The sequence below is a fragment of the Equus caballus genome, chromosome 24 (genome assembly GCF_041296265.1).
Source record: "Equus caballus isolate H_3958 breed thoroughbred chromosome 24, TB-T2T, whole genome shotgun sequence".
Taxonomy (NCBI): Eukaryota; Metazoa; Chordata; class Mammalia; order Perissodactyla; family Equidae; genus Equus; species Equus caballus.
Genome location: NC_091707.1, coordinates 23,612,116 through 23,632,914, shown reverse-complemented (window position 1 = coordinate 23,632,914; position 20,799 = coordinate 23,612,116). Strand labels below are relative to the sequence as shown.

The 20,799-nt window shown below is 42.3% G+C and overlaps 1 protein-coding gene across 8 annotated transcripts in view; it reads right to left on the bottom strand.

Moving 5' to 3' along the window:
• The window catches only part of SYNE2 (spectrin repeat containing nuclear envelope protein 2), a 296,778-nt gene extending 282,112 nt beyond the window's left edge, over positions 1-14,666 (bottom strand). For all 8 annotated transcript variants that reach the window (XM_023627878.2, XM_023627880.2, XM_023627881.2 and 5 more), the window contains exon 1: positions 14,398-14,666. The gene's annotated coding sequence lies outside the window, so the exon portion shown is untranslated. The remainder of the gene's footprint in view (positions 1-14,397) is intronic.
• Between the last annotated feature and the right edge of the window lie 6,133 nt (positions 14,667-20,799).

Here is a 20,799-nt window from a genome sequence, read left to right as displayed (position 1 = left end):
CTTAGTTAAGAAGCTGACCAACTAAGAGAGGTACTGAGATTTGTAACTGTTTAAAAAGCGTATCTCAATATTTGCACATTCCTTCTGACAATTTGTAGCGCAATCAAAGTGAAATATCAGTGACGTCTCGTTTGTTATAGCTTGAAAGTAAGAACAGGTCATTTCTCCTTACAGAGGTGACCAAAATTGTAAGTTCTCTATTTGATGATAATGATTAAACAGTAATAAGAATAGTTGATATTTATTTAGCACTTAATTTGTGCTGGACATTTTACATACACAATCTCTTTAATCCTCAGAAGTCCATAAGGTAGACCTCATTTAGGGAAACAGAGAGGTTAAGTAACTTGCCCAAGACCATTCAGCAAGTTACTGGCAAGACTTGCTTGAACACAAGTATGGAGGCTCCAAACTCCATGTCCTTACAAGAAACTTCCTAACGGGAAAATAGATCTAATCTACTCACTTATCCCATGATTCTGTAGAGAAATTTATCAGATCGCATGTCGTCTGAGCACTCAACATACAAAGGAATCAACAGATTAACACAGTGACCAAACTAAAAGGGACCTTTGTTAGTTTAAAACCTTGGTTCTCTGCCCTTTCTCCTCTTTAAAACAAATAAATAAGATGACACATGTTTTTTGCCCACTGTTGCAGTTAACTGGCAAACTTGTGTAATAAATTAACAGAACTGGTTGTGCAACAAATGAGGAGCTCAGGGTCTCTAAATTCTAACCCTAGGTATGTCGCTGATTTGAAAGGTGATTCAGGAGCATTTAACTTCAGCTAAATTTGATGTTTAGAGAGCTTTCAGAACACACCATAAATGAAGAATCCATATTTATGAAACCTCAATAATAAACCAATACCAAATATCTAGGTGAAAAGGAAAAAGCACAATTTCGAGCTACTTTGCCCAATTACTGCCAAGGTTCCAAGTGTTCGTAAACATTCACACAGGATAAACATACAATTGTCCACAGTGATTATCTCTAGGGACAGAGAATGTAGGAATGGAAAGTGAAAATAATATGAGGAAGGGCTTTTACTTTTTACTATGTGTGCATGTTGTGTGTGTGTTTTGGGACTTTTGTAACAACGCAAAAATGTTTTAAAGAAATGCTCAGGCTTAATTTTGATCTGAATCCACGAGCTTGACCTCAGGATTACACATTTCACCCTCTAATGAAGGGGATAACATTAAGGAAACCAACATCCTTCTCTCTGCCTCTCTCCATTCAAATAAAACAAGGTTCCTTTTATAAAGTTTTTACCCACTCCTACCCAAATGTGTCCATTTCATCACAAGCAAGAGAAAAAGTCTTGAAGGACTTCAACCTTCAAGCAGCTCTAAAAGGAAAAGAATACTGGAATCTGGGAAATAAGATTGGGAATGAAACTCCCCTGGACATTCTTCAGGTACCAAAGAGAAACCACCCAGTTAGAGAGAGTTGTTCGGTCCTCGTGGTAAAGAATATGTCATGGGAGCCTGAGTGTGGAAGTGAGGGACGGTGCCACAGAGAGCAGCCTGCTGCCTTCACTACTCACTCCTTCTTCCGAGCCCTGGCTCTCCTCTTGCTCCAAAGAGCTTGAAGAGAATGATAAAAGTGAGAAGTGCTGGGGCCAGCCTGGTGGCACAGGAGTTAAGCACGCACATTTCGCTTCCGCGGCTCGGGGTTCGCCCGTTCAGATCCCGGGTGTGGACATGGCACCGCTTGGCAAGCCATGCTGTGGTAGGCGTCCCACGTATAAAGCAGAGGAAGATGGGCACAGATGTTAGCTCAGGGCCAGTCTTCCTCAGCAAAAAGAGGAGGATTGGCAGCAGATGTTAGCTCAGGGCTAATCTTCCGCAAATAAATAAATAATAAAAATTTTAAAACTTAAAAAAAAAATACAGTTCAAACACTTCAGCGTGCAAAACTCCCCAAGACCTAACCACAGAGCATGAGTCCAAACCTCTCGTGCCACATCCTGCCGTGAGCCCTCATGCTTTAGTCTGTGCTGTTCTTGAGCCTGCAATCGACTCTCCTCCATTCCCCACCCACGAAAGCCCTGCTCCACATTTTAGACCCAGCTGTACAGCCAGCTCAAATGTCAACGTTTTACAAAACTAGCCCTACCTTCCCCAAGGCTGGTATTAATTACCACTTACTTTATGCCCCCACAGCACGTTGCCTGCACTTCAGTTGGCACTTTTTTCATTCTGGATCATACTAGAGTGATTTGTGTACAAGCCTATCTCCTCCCATTCCTGAAGAAAGGGGTCACGTCTGATCCATTTCTGATTGCCCCCTAAACACCTATCACTTCGCCCCTTGTTCACTGCACGCTTGAACGGAATGTAATAACTAGCCCTTATTACTATGTGCTCTATAGGGTTCCACTATAGGTACTGTAGTGTCTGCTATGTGTATTATCTCAGTAATATTCATAACACTCCTTTAAGGTAGGTCATGTTTTGGCCTCTGCTTTACAGATGAGGAAACTCTCCTCAGAGCAGTTATGGAATTTACCCAAAGCGATACAGCTAGTACATGGCAAAGCCAGGATTTGAACCGAGGTCAGTCTGACTTCAGAAGCTGTGCTCTTAACCAGTGCACTACACCACAGACATTTCTCAAACTCACTTGTTCCTTTAGTCCTTACGGACATGGGAGTATTACTCAAGATCGAGACCCCAGTACATTAGATTTTATCCTATCAGCACACGGAGGCCATTTTGGTTCTGCTCTAGTCCAGGGTCACAAACAAACAGATCCACAGTCTCCCACTTATTTTTCTCCTTCCCTACCCTACCCTTAACCCCCTGAAAAACGGATCAGAAAAAAAAATGATTTGGAAGGTAGGCATAAGAAGAGAACTAAATCTTTCCTTCTCTATGAAACACACATTAATGGTAAGTATATAAGGTTCAACAGGCATATATAACCTGAAAGAATGTGTTGGGTCATTTCAAAACATACTTTCCCTGGTCAAACCGGAAAGCAGCAGCAGTTGCTAAGAAAACACACAGCCATGTGAGACAACACGATGACTCACAAAAGGAGCAAGCTTACCTTCCAGTTCTCAGACACCAGCGCCAACAGTCTTCTAACCAAATCATCGACCTGTGGTTACAAACCGCATTCGGGAGTTTCTTTTCATCCAGCTCAGAAGGAAATAGAATCAGTTCTGGACTAAACACTATTTATAAAATTAATTATTACCCACTTGAGTTGAAGCTGCCTATAATGAAAAAAGTACGCAGACTACAAAGGTAACAGGCTTTCATTTGAATGAAGGTCTATTGACAGATGACAAATTCTTACTCATCGGCATCAAATGAGTGACTACAAAGGACATTCACACAAGAGAACACTAGTAATCTATTTTCTTTGTCAACATACAAGTGTGAAGAATAAAACACACCTTTAACTCTCTTATAAACAGAATTTATAACAGGCATTCCTTTTTTTATTTTATTCTTTCTGAATCACTAACTCAAATTTTTGTACTAAAATTCTATCAACCAATCCCATCATGCATTGGCTCTAACCTGCCATAGTACTAAGAGCTCAGATGCATTTGAGTTGTTGGGGTTTTGTTTCTGTTTTTGTTTTGGAGGCTGGGGGAACAGTCTTGAAAAACTTTATTTATTTTGTTGCAATTTACACTTAAGAAAAAATTACTTCTGAGTAATTAGCATTTTTTTTTTTGAGGAGGAGGATTAGCCCTGAGCTAACATCTGCCGCCAATCCTCCTCATTTTGCTGAGGAAGACTGGCCCTGAGCTAACATCCATGCCCATCTTCCTCTACTTTATATGTGGGACACCTGCCACAGCATGGCTTGCCAAGCGGTGCCATGTCCACACCCGGGATCCGAACTGGCGAACCCCGAGCCGCCAAATCTGAATGTGCGCACTTAACCACTGTGCAACCCGGCCAGCCCAATTAGCATTTTTAAATGAAAACTAGCTAACTCCTATGGTATGACCCACTAATTAATGTATCACACAGAAGCAGCCAAACAGGAAGATCTTAGTCCTAATGCAACTGGCTTTTCCTCAAGATATCACAACTTGTACTCCAAAGCCAAAGTGGGAGAAAACAGCAGTGCGTCTGTGGATTAATCCTGCCCCCTCTCCAAACACAAACTATCTCAGCCTGAGCTCTACAGAGGTTGTCACTAAGTCTGATGAAATGACTGTGTGCGGCACATCAAACGAGACAATTTTTTAAAAAACATATATTGTTCATTCTTAATTTTTTTCTGGGCCATCTGTAGTTTAAAAACAGATCAAAGCAACCTGGGAGGAAGTTCAATTAAATTAACTGGTGGAATTCCAGACAGCATTCCATCCTTTGAGCCAAGGACCTTCTCCATCCCCAAAACCAAATCACAGAAGCCTGTGGTCTGTCAAGGCCACTGGAAATGGGTGAGGGTCCATCCCTAAATTTGAATACCTTTTCTTTCCAAAGGAGACAACATAACTGCTGAAATGAGTAAGGAAAATTTTTAACTTAAATATATTAAAAATTTGCCTAGAAATTGGCAAAACCTTCTTATAATACCTCCAGTCCCAAAAACCTGCCTTTCAAATTGAAATTTCCCCTTCAAGTATAATATTTCAACTTTGGCAGCACATGAGCATATATTCTTTCTTCCTATTCTGGAATATTAAATATAAGTAAATTGCATATATTGTTATCATGATGATGAGGGTACATAAAATATTTTGATAAAATGTATAAGCTCTTGTAACCAGTATATTTAATTTTAATGAATTTTATGTTGATAGGAATATATGTACATGTGTCTACACTACTGTTTTGCTTCACTTATCTTTTTTCTTTCTTTTTCTTTCTTTCTTTCTTTTTTTTTTTTTTTTTTTGGTGAGGAAGATTGGCCCTGAGCTAATATCCGTGGCAATCTTCCCCTATTTTGCATGTGGGACACTGCCACAGCACGGCATGATGTGTAGGTCTATGCCTAGGATCCAAACCTGTGAACCCTAGCCTGCCGAAGTGGAGCATGCAAACCCAACCACTATGCCGCCAGGCCAACCCCCTCATTCATTTTTTTGTATAACTGAATTCTAGATAAACTTTATCTATAATTTAATGTGTAACCATGAAATGACTATATGTGATTCAGTTTCAAATTCATCTCTAGCATCTTAATAGCTCAAATAATTTCAAATTTATTTATGGGTGAAATGATATGTGTGGAATGTGCTCCAAAATAATCCAGCATGGGGGGATAGGTGAGGGTAAGGTAAAACCAGATTGGCAGGATTTGATAATTATTGACACTGGGTCATGTTTATACAGGGGTTCATTTTACTATTATCTTTCCTTTTGAATACATTTGAAATTTTTCATAACAAAGTTTTTTAAAACCTAATTTACACTTGCTCTAGTGTCTAGCATAACTTGACTATTTTGAATTTCTGTTTTACCCACAGCGCAATTAATGTTTTATGTGACACTTCATTAGTGCCAACACCGCCCTTAAAGTCAACAGGATAAAAATCAGATTTCTAAACCATCCTCATAGAATTTAGGAGCTGGAAGAAAAATCTCAGAGATCACCTACTCCTCTACAGCCAGTAGTTCACAATCTTGAGCATGTCAGGATCACCTGCAAGGCTTGTTGAACAGATGCTGGGCCCCACCCTCAAGGTCTCTGATTCAGTAGGTCTGATGCTGCTGGTGCCTGGACCACACTTGCAGAAGCACTGCTCTAAGCTTCCTCTGTGTTGCCCTGTTCATGTCTCACTGTAATGATCATCAATTACCACACTGGAGTGCATGCTCCTCTGCCTGTGGGCCTTTCTCCTATTAGACAGTTGGCTCTCACAGGGCAACGGACATAAATTTTCACCAACATGCCAGAGTCCAGATTCAGCAAATGTTTACAAAATAAATTCATGTGTTGAATGAATTGAATTTTTCCACTCATTTATAGTTGAGTATTTGTCAATGTATTAACATTCAGAATAGGAGTGGATTTACACACCCAGATGGTGAGGAGGGAGCTGCTCGCTGATGACAAACTGCGAACACTGGCCGTACCTACAGGAAGACTAAAAGGCAGCTGGAACCAGAGCAACAAGTGGATGTCCAATTCTAGAGAGATCCAAGAACTGTGTCTCAGACTGGAGTTTTCGATCAAATATGGGCATCGACAAGCAGAAGCTGGAGGCTCACTTTTGTCAGATGTGTCACTTTGACCTGAGGAGCTAGAACAGAGTATTTTCATCTCACACATCATCAAAAGAAAGAAATGCATTCAAACTCATCTCTCAAAGTTTCTCAGAGCCTGGTAAATGCCAACACGGGCAGACCGATTCCTTTGCCCCATCCACCTCCTCCTCCTAATGCCTCCCAAGGGCAAGAAAAGCAGCACATCACACTCAGCAGCATCTGTCTGCAGAGTTCTCCAAGTCCAGGAGTTCTGGACGTTGTAATGCCCACAGCATCCTGACGAATCTTTCTATCACAGCAAGGATCTGCTCAATGACAAGTCAGTGGATTTAGTTTAAGAAAATGAACTATGCTCTGATTTCTGAATTTCACTACTTCTTTAAGTTTTATTCTAACTTGTGAAGTTAGAATATATATTTATACATGTGAATCCAATAACCTCAGTATGTATGATTTCTTTATTTTCATTTAACAATAGTAAAATAAAGAATATAACAAGTGTAACTGCATGGGTAAATATATACTTTTTCACATTACTTAGATCCTTTTAAAAAATAATTAACTCCTCAAGCAAAAATAATAATGCAGTGTGGTGTTTATAACAAAAGAAAGTAAAATGTCTCACAATAAAACAAAGGTCAAGAGGAAAGAAATGGAAATACACAATTACAAAGTTTGCATACCATCCATGAAACGGTACAATATTAAACTTGAACGTAAACTGTGCGAAGTTAAAGATGTATACCATAAACCCTAAAGCAACCACTAAAATAACAAAATAAAGAACAAGAGCTGGGGCCAGCCCAGTGGCGCAGTGGTTAAGTTCGCACATTCCACTGCTCGGCAGCCTGGGGTTCGCTGGTTCGGTCCTGGGTGTGGACATGGCACTGCTTGGCACGCCATGCTGTGGTAGGTGTCCCACATATAAAGTAGAGGAAGGTGGGCATGGATGTGAGCTCAGGGCCAGTCTTCCTCAGCGAAAAGAGGAGGATTGGCAGCAGTTAGCTCAGGGCTAATCTTCCGTGGAAATAAATAAATAAATAATAAAAATGAAAAATAAAAAATAAATAAAGTAAAAGAAAAATACACAACTGTGTACTGGGAGGCTTTGGAGAGAAAAAGGAAAAATAAAATCTTTAAAAAAAAAATTGGGGGCGAGCCTGGTGGCACAGCGGTTAAGTTTGCACGTTCCGCTTCAGCAGCCCGGGATTCGCAGGTTCAGATCCCGGGTGTAGACATGGCAACGCTTGGCAATCCATGCTGTGGCAGGTGTCCCACGTATAAAGTAGAGGAAGATGGGCATGGATGTGAGCTCAGGGCCAGTCTTCCTCAGCAAAAAGAGGAGGATTGGCTGCAGATGTTAGCTCAGGGCTAATCTCCCTCAAAAACAAGCAAACGAACAAAATTCAATTAATCCAAATGCAGGCAGGAAAAGAGGAAAAAGGAAACAAAGAACAGATGAGAAAAAACAGAAAACAAATAGCAAGATTATAGATGTAAACCTAACCAAATCAATAATCACTTTAAATATAAATGGTCTAAACACCCCAATTGAAAGGCAAAGACTGTCACATTGTATAAAAAAGCAATATCCTTCAAGGAGGTGGAGCATAACTCTCCATTCCTTAAGTGTGAGCTGCACATAGAGACTTCCTTCCCCAAAAGTACAGTACAGAAGGAAAAGAGCAACTTTACAGAGAAGAAGCCTGACAAACTCTACCTCAGCCAGGTGATCAAGGTTAACATGCATAGTGATGTCATGTTGATGGTATGTTCCTTTGACACGGTGTAATGAGAATACGCAATCTTTTCAAATGCACAGAACACATTCACCAAAATAAATTATATTCTGAGCCATAAAATAACTCTCAGTAAATGTAAAAGGATTCAAGTCATACAAAGTTGCTCTTTGGCAACAACGGAATTAAACTAGAAACCAAAAACAGAAAGATCTCTGGAAAGTCCACAAATATCTGCAAACTAAATAATGTACTTCTAGGTAACCCAGGGTCAAAGAATAAATCAAAAGGAAAATTAAAAAGTATCTTGGGGCCAGCCCGGTGGCATAGTGGTTAAGTTCACATGCTCTGTTTGGCAGCCCAGGGTTCACAGGTTCGGATCCCAGGTGTGGCCCTACACACCACTCATCAAGCCATGCTGTGATGGCATCTCACATAAAATAAAGGAAGACTGGCACAGATGTTAGTTCAGCAAGCATCTTCCTCAAACAAAAAGAGGAAGATTGGAAACAGATGTTAGCTCAGGGCCAATCTTCCTCACCAAAAAAAAAAAAAAAAAGGATCTTGAACTGAATAAAAATGAAATCACATCATATCAAAATTCGTAACATGTCACTAAAGCAAAACTTAAGAGGAAATTTACAGGACAAAACACCTATATCAGAAAAGAAAAAGGTTACAAATCAATGACCTAAAGGAACTAGAATAAGAAAAGCAAATTAAGGGGCCAGCCCCGTGGCCTAGTGGTTAAGTTCAACACACTCCACTTTGGTGGCCTGAATTCAGTTCCTGGGCACAGACTTATACCACTCATCAGTGGCCATGCTGCAGCAGCAACCCACATACAAAAGAGGAAGATTGGCACAGATGCTAGCTCAGGGTGAATCTTCCTCAGCAAAAAAAAAGAAAAAGAAAAAGAAAAGCAAATTAAACCCAAAGGAAGTAGAAGAAAGAAAATAATAATAAGGATCAGAGTGAAAATCAGTTAAAAAGAAAATAGAAAAACAAGAGAGAATATCAATGAAACAAATAGCTGGTTCATTGAGAAGGTCAATAAAATTGATAAACCTCTAGCCTAGGGTTTCTCAACCTTGGCACAACTGACATTTTGTGTGAAAAATTCTTTGTTGAGAGGATCTCTCCTGTTCATTGTAGGATCTTTAGCAGCATTCTTGGCCTTGACCCACTAGATGCCAATGCCCCCCACCCAAGACACATTGTTTCCAGGTATTATCTCATCTCCAGAAATTGCCAAGTGTTCCCAGTGGCAGTAGGATGAACTTCAACCCATACTTCACACCATAAACAAAACATAACTCAAAGTAGATGGACCTAAATGTAAAATAAAAAAACTTTATTGTTTTACACTCTATTATAGAGGTTTCCTACAGTGTTATAACCCTTAGGGAAAATATCTTTGTGACCTTGAGTTAGGCAAAGACGTCTTGGGTTCAACACCAAAATATACTCCATGAAAAAATAAATTGATAAATTGAACATCATTAAAATTTAAAACTTCTGATCTTCAAAGATACTGTTAAGAGAATGTAAGACAAGCAACAGACCGAAAGTAAATATGTGCAAATCATGTATCTGATACAGGATTTGTATGCAGAATATATAAAGAACTCTCAAAACTCAATAAGGGGAGCTGGCCGGGTTACACAGTGGTTAGGTTCACACGCTCTGCTTTAGCAGCCCAGGGTTTGCCAGTGCAGATCCCAAGTGCAGACCTATCCACCGCTTATCAAGCCATGCTGTGGCAGGCATCCCACATATAAAGTAAAGGAAGATGGGCACAGATGTTAGCTCAGGGCCAGTCTTCCTCAGCAAAAAGAGGAGGACTGGCAGTGGATGTTAGCCCAGGACTAATCTTCCTCAAAAAAAAAAAAACCCTCAATAATAAGGAAGCAGCCAACCCAATAAAAAATGTAAAAAGAAATTTCAACAAAGAAGATATGTGAATGGTAAATAAGCACATCATTAGTCATCAGGGAAATGCAAATTAAAACCACAATGAGATACCACTACACATCTAGTAGAATGGCTATGAAAAGCTTGACCATACCAAGTGTTGGCAAGGATGCAGAGCAACTGGAACTCTCATACACTAGTTTGGAAATATAAAATGATATAAACACTCTAGCAAAGTATGGTAGTTTCTTAAAAAACTAAACACATACCTACCATAAGATCTAGCCATTCTACTCCTAGACATTTATCCAGGGGAAACGAAAGCAGACGTCTAAGCAAAGACTGTACATAGTGTTCAAAGCAGCTTTATTTTTAATAGCTAAAATCCGGAAAAAACCCAAATGTCTACCAATAGGTGAATGGATAAATGAACTGGGGTATATCCATACAATGGAACACCACTCAGCAAGAAAAAGGAATTGACTGCTGATACACACAACATGGATGGATCTCAAAATAATTATACTAAGTGAAAGAAGCCAAACAAACAAGAGAACATACTGTATTATTCCATTTATCTAAAGTTCTAAAAACACAAACTAATCCACAGGGTCAGAGCCATCACTGGTTGTCTGGAGGAGGAGGATGCAGGGTGGAGGGAGGGGCCAGAGAGCGAAGGTTTCACAGGTCTATACACAAGCCAAAAACTTAGCAAACTTTACACTCTAAATATGTACAGCTTACTATGTGTGAATTACTCAATAGAGTTGTTTTAAAGATTATCACACAAAACCAGAAAGTATGGACAATTTAAGATAACAACAATCAAAAAAGAAGAATAGAACCTGTGATTTCTCGAAGAATTACAGGCTTTAAACATAAGCGATTTTACATTATTCAGACACAATCCTGTATTTGGTGAAAGTAGGAAAGGAGGCATATGACACAGGTCATTGGTAGATGTGAAAGCAAGAAAAAAAAGCTAACAGTGAAGCCCTCAAGGTTACTGCATTTAATATTAACATTATTTCTTAATTAAGATATAGCTAATCTGAAATCTTTCATAATAATAAAAAAAAGGAAAAACGATTTAGTTCTTTCCAGAGTGGTCTGCCCCATTCCCAGGCAGAATTAGGGCCCCCTCCCCCCATACCCCCCCAGGGATGGATCTTTTCTGGCACTGCCACAGCAATGGCATGTCTTCCCAGGACACAAACAGCTCCATCAGCACAGGGACTGTCTTTTGATGTTGGCATGGTGGTCAAATATCAGTGTTTTGGACTCTGAGAGCCTGGCTTCCCATCCTAGGCTGTGCCATTCACCTACTGCGTAACCTCAGAAAGTTACTTAATCTCCCTGATGCCCAGTTTTATAAACTATAAAACAGGGCTAACAGGTATACATGAGGATTCAGTGTGAATCTATCCACACCATGGCCTGCATGCTCTGACACCTGATTACCACTCTATCTTCATTTACTTCTCTCCCTCGAGCTGACAGTGCTCAGCCACAACGACCTTCTCTGAGTTCCAGTGAACCCACACACCACCAGCTCTTTCCTGGCTCAAGGCCTTTGCGCATGCTGTCTCCTCTGCTGATTTTCTACGCCTCTCTCTTCTCCACAACCTCCTACCCCACAACAACAGGGCTGGCTCCTTCCTATCAAAGCCTCAGCTTACATGTCCCCTGGATCCAGAGAGAAGCCTTCTTATATTCACACAGGGCCCCTGGTTATTCTATGTCTCAGCATCCTGTTGTTCCCCTCTCCATCCAACAACATTCACTCAACAAACTTCGTGAGGACCTGCTGTATGCCAGGCACCGTTCCAGATTCTGAGGACACAACAGTGAATACAACAGCTCCGAGGGAGTGTACATTCGAGTCGGGGAAGACAGACCACAAATGCGTAAAATGTAGAACGTGTTAGTCAGATGGTCATAAGTGCTACGGAGAAAAAAAAATACATTGTGAAAGGGGGAATGGGAGTTGCAAGGGTGGTTGTGAGCTTAAATCTGCGGTTTCGTGAAGGCTCACTCAGAATTAACACTGAGCAAAGACGTGAAGGCGGTCAGGGAGAGAACCTTACAGATATGGGGGCTGGGCGAGGGGCACTCCAGGCAGAGGAAACAGCAAGTCCAAAGGCCCTCACACAGCAAGGAAGCTAGTTTGGCTGTAGAAGTCTGAGTAAGAAGAGCGGCAGGTAATGAAAAAGGTGACAGGATTGGGAGTGAGGAGGACCACGGGGCTAAGTCCTGGGGACCACTGTCAGCTCTTCGCCTTTCACCCAGAGGGAGATGGGAAGCCATCGGAGGGTTTGGAACAGAGTGAGGTGATCTGATTCCAAAACCTGTGATGCGTTTGGTAATGTTTTTTACGCTCTGCCTATCTTCCCCACCAGACAAGGGCGGGAACCCTAGCTGTCCTGTGCACAGTTATGTGACAACTCCAGCACCTAGCACAACACGTTGCAGGCACTCACTAAGTACTTACTAGATGAATGTAGTAATCCGTGTAAAGTATTTACTGATACAAAATAAGCATTCTATGCATGGTAACTACTATTATTTGGAACCCCAGAGTCCAGCACAGTGGCTGGCATAAGGTAAGAGCTTGTGTGAGTAAACTAAGGAATGAATAATTTTGTGAAATTATTGTAAACCTATATTTAAAACATATGATGCATAACAAGTGAATCCATTGCTTTTCACCCTTTCCCTTACTTATTAAGACCTGACTGATTCTGTTTTTAAGCTTTACATTAAACTCTCAGGTTACACTACTGAGAACCCCACTACCTAGAATAACCTCATTGTGACTCAGTTCTCTAAACGTCCTGCGATACCCTGCAAACACAGTTAGCGCTAATGCACTGAAATGCTTGTAAAATTTCTACCCGGGGAAATTCATTCACGTGATATGTTTTTAAAATATTTTTAATGTACAAGGCTGAGCTGAATCCAAACTGGTTTGATTTTGATTTTTGCTGAACTCACATAAAACTCATTAACTTAAACATGTGGACAAAGAACTAAGAACTCCCACTTTTTACTTTTGACATCTCCAGAGTCTTCACCAAGAAAAAACTTGAAGATTATACCTGTTCCCTTCTCCCTAGGGGTGCTTGGGGGAGGGCGGGGCGGGAGGCGTAATGGCGAGGCTAAGGCAGTTCAATGATTATTTCAGGAAGAGCCCTTGGGAGTCTCAAGAGAGTTTTCCAGAAAGAAAACTAAAGAAAGAGTCATGCATCCAAGTATAAAAACACACCAAATGTCCCATCTCATAAAAGGTGAACACTCTCCCTTGATGTTTACAATGTCTCAGGGGCAGGGCCCCGGGCGGTGAGAGGGCCAGGTGTGGTTCAGGCGTTTCACTGCAAACCCCACCCCTAAAAGTGGTCGCAGCCATCCTAGCACGGTCACATTCTATCTGCAAAGGAGGACTTCGGAGCTGTGGGAACTTCTAGAAAAGCAGACAAAGTTGCTTGAAATCAAACTTTAAAAAAAGAAAAAAAAACTGATGCAAAAGCATTGAGCGGCTAGAAAGAACCTCCAGTTCGGCTCAGACTTGCCGGTGCTTGTACACAATCGTGCCCGCCGGCATCTGGCTCAGACGCTCCCTTCCACTAGGGGAGGGGAAATAATAACTTTCGGAAATAACAGGCGCCCACAAAGGCAAATGTTACAGAGGACTTCTCAACCTCCATCGAATAAGGTGGCTAATGTTGTTTTGAGCAGCACTGATTCCACACAAGTGCCCCAGTCCCCGCTTTATTTTAATAGAAGAAAAATCACCTAAGAAGGAGAAGGTGCTACCGTCAGACCCTCAAGGCAATTTCAGACAACAAAGACCCCAAGCAATCAAAATGGAATTATAATCCGAGCGTCCGAGCGGCCCCACCGCGGAGGCGCTTGGCTGCCGCGCCCGCCGCGGTTCCCCGAGTGCCCGGGCCGGTGGGTCCCCGCGCCCTCTCCAGCCCCGGTGCGCCCCGGCCCGCGGGGTCTCGGGGACCCGGGGCGAGCCCCGCGCCGCCCACGACTCGGTGATCTCCGCGCCACGGCTCTCCGCCTTCTGTCTCACGCGGCGTTCAAAATCTTTCCCGCCCAGGCGTGACGCGAGGACAGAAAACAATCAGCAGACCCCGAGCGCCGGGGCCTGGGCCCGCGGGGGCGGCGGGGGGATCAGGGCCGAGCCCCCGCGCAGCCCCTTTCCCAGCCCGGCGAACCAGCAGGCTGGGGCCCGGAGGTGACACAAAGAAGCCGGAGAGACAAACGCCACCCGCTGGCGCTCGCTCCAATCCCCGGAGCGCCCCGCCCGCTGACAAGTTTGTGGCGCCCTCCACGCACCCCGCTCTCCCCACCCGGGCAAAGTTTCCCGTGGCCGGGCTCGGACCCCAGCCTCAGGTCGGTCCCCTTCTCCCGCCGCCCCCGCCCCGGCTCGGGGACCTTTCCCTCCCTCGCCCTCGCCCCCGTCCCTCTCTCCCGCCCCCACCTCCCCGCCCCAGCCCGCTCTCTCCGGGGCGCACTGGGGTGCTGGGGCCCCGCGGCCGCGCTCACCCGCGGCCAGCCCGGCGAGGGGCGAGGGCGCAGGCCGGGGCCGGCCCAGGTCGGCGCCCGGCTTGCCTTGCTCCCGCGATCGCGCCCTCTGCTCGTTCTCCCGCTCGCTTTTTCGGTCCAGCCGAAGGCACAGGGCGCAGCAGAGCGCGCTCCGCTCCTTGGCGCTCGGAAAGCTGCAAACCACGCCCCGCGCCTTCCCCGCCCGCCGCCCGCCGCCGAGTCCCGCGCTCGCCGCTCGGCGGCCACTGTCGAGCCCGCCCGCGAGCGCCGGGGGCGGAGCAGCCCGCCTCCCCCCGCAGGCCCCGCGGCAGCCCAGGGCGGGCAACTTTCCTTCGGTGCTTTGGAACCTCTGAGATGGTCTGAGGAAGATGCTAACTAGAATGCAGGTAAACGACCGGGGGCGGGGGATGGAGGAAATGTCACACACTCCCTCAAAAAAGCTTTTCTGGCAGATTTCAGGGAGAAATTTCTCTAACATTCTTGGACTCCTGGGTGTTGGAAGTCGGGGTAAAACAGCGTGTCTGCAAATTAGCTACGAGATCTTGATCCAGTCATTGAACCTTTGTGGACTCTTTGTAAAAAGGAATTCGGATTGGATGGCCTTAAGATCTGGATCAGGATTTCTAATAGCGTGGTCCGGACCTCAGGGTCACCTAGAGGGAAGAGGAGGTGCTTGTTAACAATGCCCATTACTGGGTCCCTCCCTCCCCTTGGACGCAGGGGATGGAGAAGGGCCTCAATCTCATGACACGATGTACATCTTCCAGGTCTGAAACTCAGTGGAAACTGGATTCTTGGGAATGCGTCCTGCAGGTGCCAGTTTGATTTTCCAACAAATTACTCAGTGCTTTTGGACTCAGGATGATGTCAGTTGGCTCCCACTTACCTCCTGGGCTGCTATTACATTATTACTAAAGCACTCGAGGTCCTAGATGAAAGGTATTGTATCAGCTCATTATTATTACATAAAGAAGCAGTGACTTTAAAGTGTTTCTCTATTGAGTTTGTATGGCAATCAAATTTAACTTCTTAAAAGTTCAAGTTCATATATATTGTGTGGCTACAGACTCTTTCCTGGATTACTTAGTTAAGTTCGGTGCTTATGACCCAGACTAAAGGGTAAGGAGCAGAGATTATTAGAGGTTTGATAATGCATTCAGATAATATACATTAAAGGAAAAAATTGGTTGTAAATTGTACCCACAATTTGGAACAGTTATTTCAAAAACTTGTACGTCTGTGCCAGAATGTTTCAGACGAGTTGTTTGAAATGCACATTTTACTGACAGTCAATAACTCAACTCTTCACAAAACAGCACATTACCTATGTACACCTCTTTTTTTCTTTTTTTTTTTTTTTGCTTTTTGTCCCCAAATCCCCCCAGTACATAGCTGTGTATTTTTAGTTGTGGGTCCTTTCTAGTTGTGGCATGTGGGACGCCGCCTCAACGTGGCCTGATGAGCCGTGCCGTGTCCACACCCAGGATCCGAACCGGGGAAACCCTGGGCCACTGAGAAGGAGCACACGAACTTAACCACTCGGCCACGGGCAGCCCCTACCCATCATTTCTTGTGTTCCAAGGTAATTGTTCCAGTAATATCTCTTCTCTTCTTGGTCTACCTAGGTTCGTGTTATTTATTATTAATGGTTTGGAAACAACAAAGGTCTATAAAGCAAGAAGATCCTTCTGGTCCTGGTGTGTCTTTTCACAGCACTGTTTTGCCTGATACAATACATGGAAATCACAGAGCCTGTTTTGGGGAGAGCTTGGGCTCCAGGGTTCTCAGAGCTGTCTCCAAAGCGTTGTCTGCTATTTTCCTTCTTTGTTCTATTCATTCTATTCATTTCCATTTTACCTTGGTTGCTTCCTTTACAGTAAATGCTGCAAAATCATCATGGCAACAGTCGCTGGAGAAAATGTTATAAATAATTTTTTAATTATTGTTCCCTTGTAGGCATCTATGCTACAAGTCTTCAAAGTTAAAGGACTGTTGTTTCATGTTGTGTCTAGTGCACCTAAGAGAGTCTGGAATAAAATGTCTCAAAATGTTTTCAAATGTCCCCAGTTAGAGCCTTCTAATTACCTGTAGTGTTTCCTAGCCATGTCAGTTTGGACATGAAATTAATACCTACTTTTAAATCAGCAAATCTGACTAATGGGAAGAGCACAGGAACAGATCCTCTTCACTTTGAAATGAAAATAAAATGTAATACTAAGCCAAACAGAGACACACCTGATTCTTTTGAAACACGACCCTGGGCATGTAAATGGATGGCTGCTATGCTTGCATCTCTGACTACGGGGTAAGGGTTGCCATGAAGCCAGCTGTGCCCACATTCTCTCATGCACGAAAACACAGCCATAGTCCAGTAAGATCGCATGAAGTCATGTTATGCCTCTTCGCTATTATTTACATCAGGGCTCTATATTTATAGCAAAGTATCCGTTCACCTCGACAGCCCACCTGAGAGACTTAGCCAGCTCCAATTGTGGTAAACACAAGTTTTGCAAATTGATCAAACTGAAAGCACATCTGTGACTTGGTACACAAGCGTGCTGTGGCATATGGTGAGAGCCACTGAAGCAGACATTCAATACATACTGGCATGTTGTTCTGAGCAGGACAAAAAACATGGTCTGAGGCACTCAAGCGAGTTGGACATCCTCATGCCTCTGAAGGAACTAAACTCAGCACTCTTGAACATAGGCTGCAACTCCTCTCTGTCACAGCTTGGATTTCTCTGAACTAGAGTTGTTTACATTCCTGTATCCCACACTAGACTGTGAGTTCCTTGTCTTTGCATGCAGAGTACCTAAATAAGAATGGCAAGGAATTTTATCCTGGGAGTAAATTCTAGTCTTGTGCTCGGGTGCCATGTTGAGAAGATTGTGGGGCTGCATCTGGGTTTGGCAAAGTTGACTATTAAGTGAGTCTCTGCTGAGGGCACAGAAGCGGGGGTGGGGGGGCAGGAGGGAAGGAGTACTCACCCTAGTATCATCTTTTATCAACCGTGAGAGTAAAGGAGATAATAGTGTTAAATGATTGCCCAGATGGATAAGTAAACTTAAGAACAACACAAAGTATCTTTAGCCAAAGAGGCAGGTATAATATTAATTAATTTGAGGCAGCATGAGACCATCTATCTTACCACTAGCCTCTATTTTATTGACAACATTACTACTAAAGACAAAAGGAGATTGGCTTAGAGCTAAACACTCCTTGTTAGGATGCTAACTCTGCCAATCTCAAGGAACAGTGTTTTGCCACAATATTTGTACCACATTGGGAGCACTTGTGTGAGCCTGGGATGAAAATAGCTGGCCAGGAAAACAGCTTTGTTCCTCTCTGTCTAAGAGCTCAATCACACCCATCACTGTACAGGCCTGAGCTCCTTATCTCATTCTGGTCTTATTTCCTGCCAAACCTGGAAACTAACAGAAATAAATGTTGGCTAATCGCTCCCTTGACCGATGTGATCTTTCTGACCATTGTCCCGATTCAAGTAGAAAGTTGTGTCCAAAAGTATGCAAGTGTACACTGCCAATTTATGCAGTATATGGTCTCCAAAAATACTGAGCCAATCGATCGAGTTTCTGCCAATTGAATCAGAGAGTCCAACATTCTAGAGGTTGAAAAAAATTAAAACGAATATGCCGTGATTCGATGAAATCATATATGTAAAGCGGTAAGGGTGGAGCTTAGCATGCAGTAAGCACTCAACAAATGATAGTTGTTATTGCAATTATTTTCATCAGTAATATTGGGGCTTAGAAGGACATTATTTCAAAAGCACTTTTATTGAATTGGTAAATAGAGTATTGGATTAAAAAATATTCCCTAACTCACCTCATTTTACACAGGAGAAGATTGAGGCCTTAGGGTAAAATATTTGCCGAATGGCATAAAATTAGTAGTGGCAGTCCCTGGATTAGAACCTAGGAAAGTTTTTAGCAGAAATAAATGTATCATTTAGAGGAATCCTGTTGTATATCTTGTTATTTGTTTGACTCGCAAATGGAAAGCATTGAATTAATCATACTGCTCAGCTCACAATAAAAAAAACAATAAAAGTAAGAGACCTTAACATATCTCTCTCAGGCCAAGTCAGGTCTAGTGGATCAAATTAAGTAGAGATATAGAAAATCTAAACAACATAATAAATAAAGTAGATCTCATGGATATATTGATATATTTTACACCTTAAAAATAGAGAATATAAAGGCCGGCCCTGTGGCCTAGTAGTTAAGTTGGTGTGCTCCACTTTGGCAGCCTGGGTCTGGTTCCCAGGTGTGGACCTACAGCACTCATTGGTGGCCATGCTGTGGCAGAAACCCACATACAAAACAGAGGAAGATTGGCACAGATGTTAGCTCAGGGTGAATCTTCCTCAGCAAAAAAAAGAGAGAGAGAGAGAATAGACTTTCTTCTCAGACACTTATGGACTCAGTCCTAAAAACTGACTTTATATGTCACAAAGAACTCCTCAATAGAATAATAAAGTAGAAAAAATGCAAATAATATTTTAATTAAACAATAATAGTATTTAATACTATAATAAAATGAAAATTGATAACAAAATCAGAAAACAAACAGTGCTTTCCACCTGGAAATTTTAAAGTGTGCTATTAAAGAAGTGTTGGATGAAATGGAAAATATTTACAAATTGAACTCAATTTCTAAAGAAATAATGATAATGGAAAATACATATCAGAATCTCTTAAAAATAAATCAACAATTACAGAAAAGCTTATAGCTTTCAAATATCTATATAATGAAAATAAAAGAATGACTATAAACAAATTACATTTCTTTTCCTTCCTCCTCTTTTTGCTGAGGAAGACTGACCCTGAGCTAACATCTATGCCCATCTTCCTCTACGTTATATGTGGGATGCTTGCCACAGCATGGCTTGACAAGCGGTGTGTATGTCCGCACCTGGGATTGCAACCAGTGAACCCCAGGCCACCAAAGCAGAATATGCAAACTTATCCGCTGTGCCACCAGGCCGGCCCCAACAAATTACATTTCTAACTCAAAAACATAAACCAAAGAAAAGCAGAAGATGGGGTTGACCCAGTGGTATAACAGTTAGGTTGACGTGCTCTGCTTTGGCAGCCTGGGGTTCACTGGTTTGGATCCTGGACACAGACCTGTGTGCCACTTATCAAGCCATGCTGTGGCAGGCATCCCACATATATAGTAGGGGAATATAGGTACAGACGTTAGTTCAGGGCCAATCTTCCTTAAAAAAAAAAAAAAAAGAGGGAAGAAAATAAAGATAAAAGCAGAAATCAGTGAAGCTGAAGACAGAGAACCAATAGGATCAATAAGTAAATCAACATGCTGATTATTTGAGGGGAAAAAAAGATTTTCATAGCAGACCACTAATAAACCTAATCCAGAAAAAGAGGAAGAAAACATAAACATTCAAAATAAGAACTGATAAAAGGGGGTATAGCTGTTAAAACAGAAAATTGTGTAGTATTATGTCATTATTTTCATGGTATCATGGTAATACATTTGACCTAGATTTACCGGAAATCACAATATTCCAATATTAATCCCAGTAAAGATAGAAAGTCTAGACAAACCAATTTTATTAGAAGAAATAAAGATATCAAAGAAGTACCCACACAAAAAAGTACCAGGTCCAGATGGGTTCACAAGGAAATTCTTCTAAATCTCCAAGATCTAAGACTTAGATGCTATCCACATTGTTTGAGAGCATCTTAAAAGAAGAAAACCTTCCAAATTGTTTGTACAAAGCTAGTATAGCATCAACTTCAAAATATGACAGAACTGCACCACTCTCACTTATGAATATGGGTGTAAAAAATTCTAAGTCAGATATTAGCAACAGAATCCAAAAGCACATTTAAAAGAATAGTTTATGCAATCCCACTCCTGAGATTTACCCAAATGAGTTGAAAACTTATGTCCACACAAGGATGTTTATAACAGCTTTATTCATAATTGCCAAAATGTGGAAGCAACTATGTCCTTCAGCACATGAATGGATAAATAGTCTGCAGTATATCCACTGGAATATTATTCAGCACTAAAAAGCACTATTAAGCCATGAAAAGACACAGAGGAATCTTAAATGCATATTACTAAGTGAAAGGAGCTAATGTAAAAGGCTACATACTATATGACTCCAAATATATGACATTGTGGAAAAGGCAAAACTATGGAGACAGTAAAAAGATCAGTGGTTTCCAGGAGATGGGGTGAAGGAGGAGTAAATAGGCAGCGCCCAGAGGATTTTGAGGGCCATGACACTGTTCTGTATGATACTATAATGGGTGATGCATGTCATTACACATTTGTCCAAACTCATAAAATGTACAACACCAAGAGTGAGCCCTAATGTAATGACTTTGGGTGACAATGATGTGT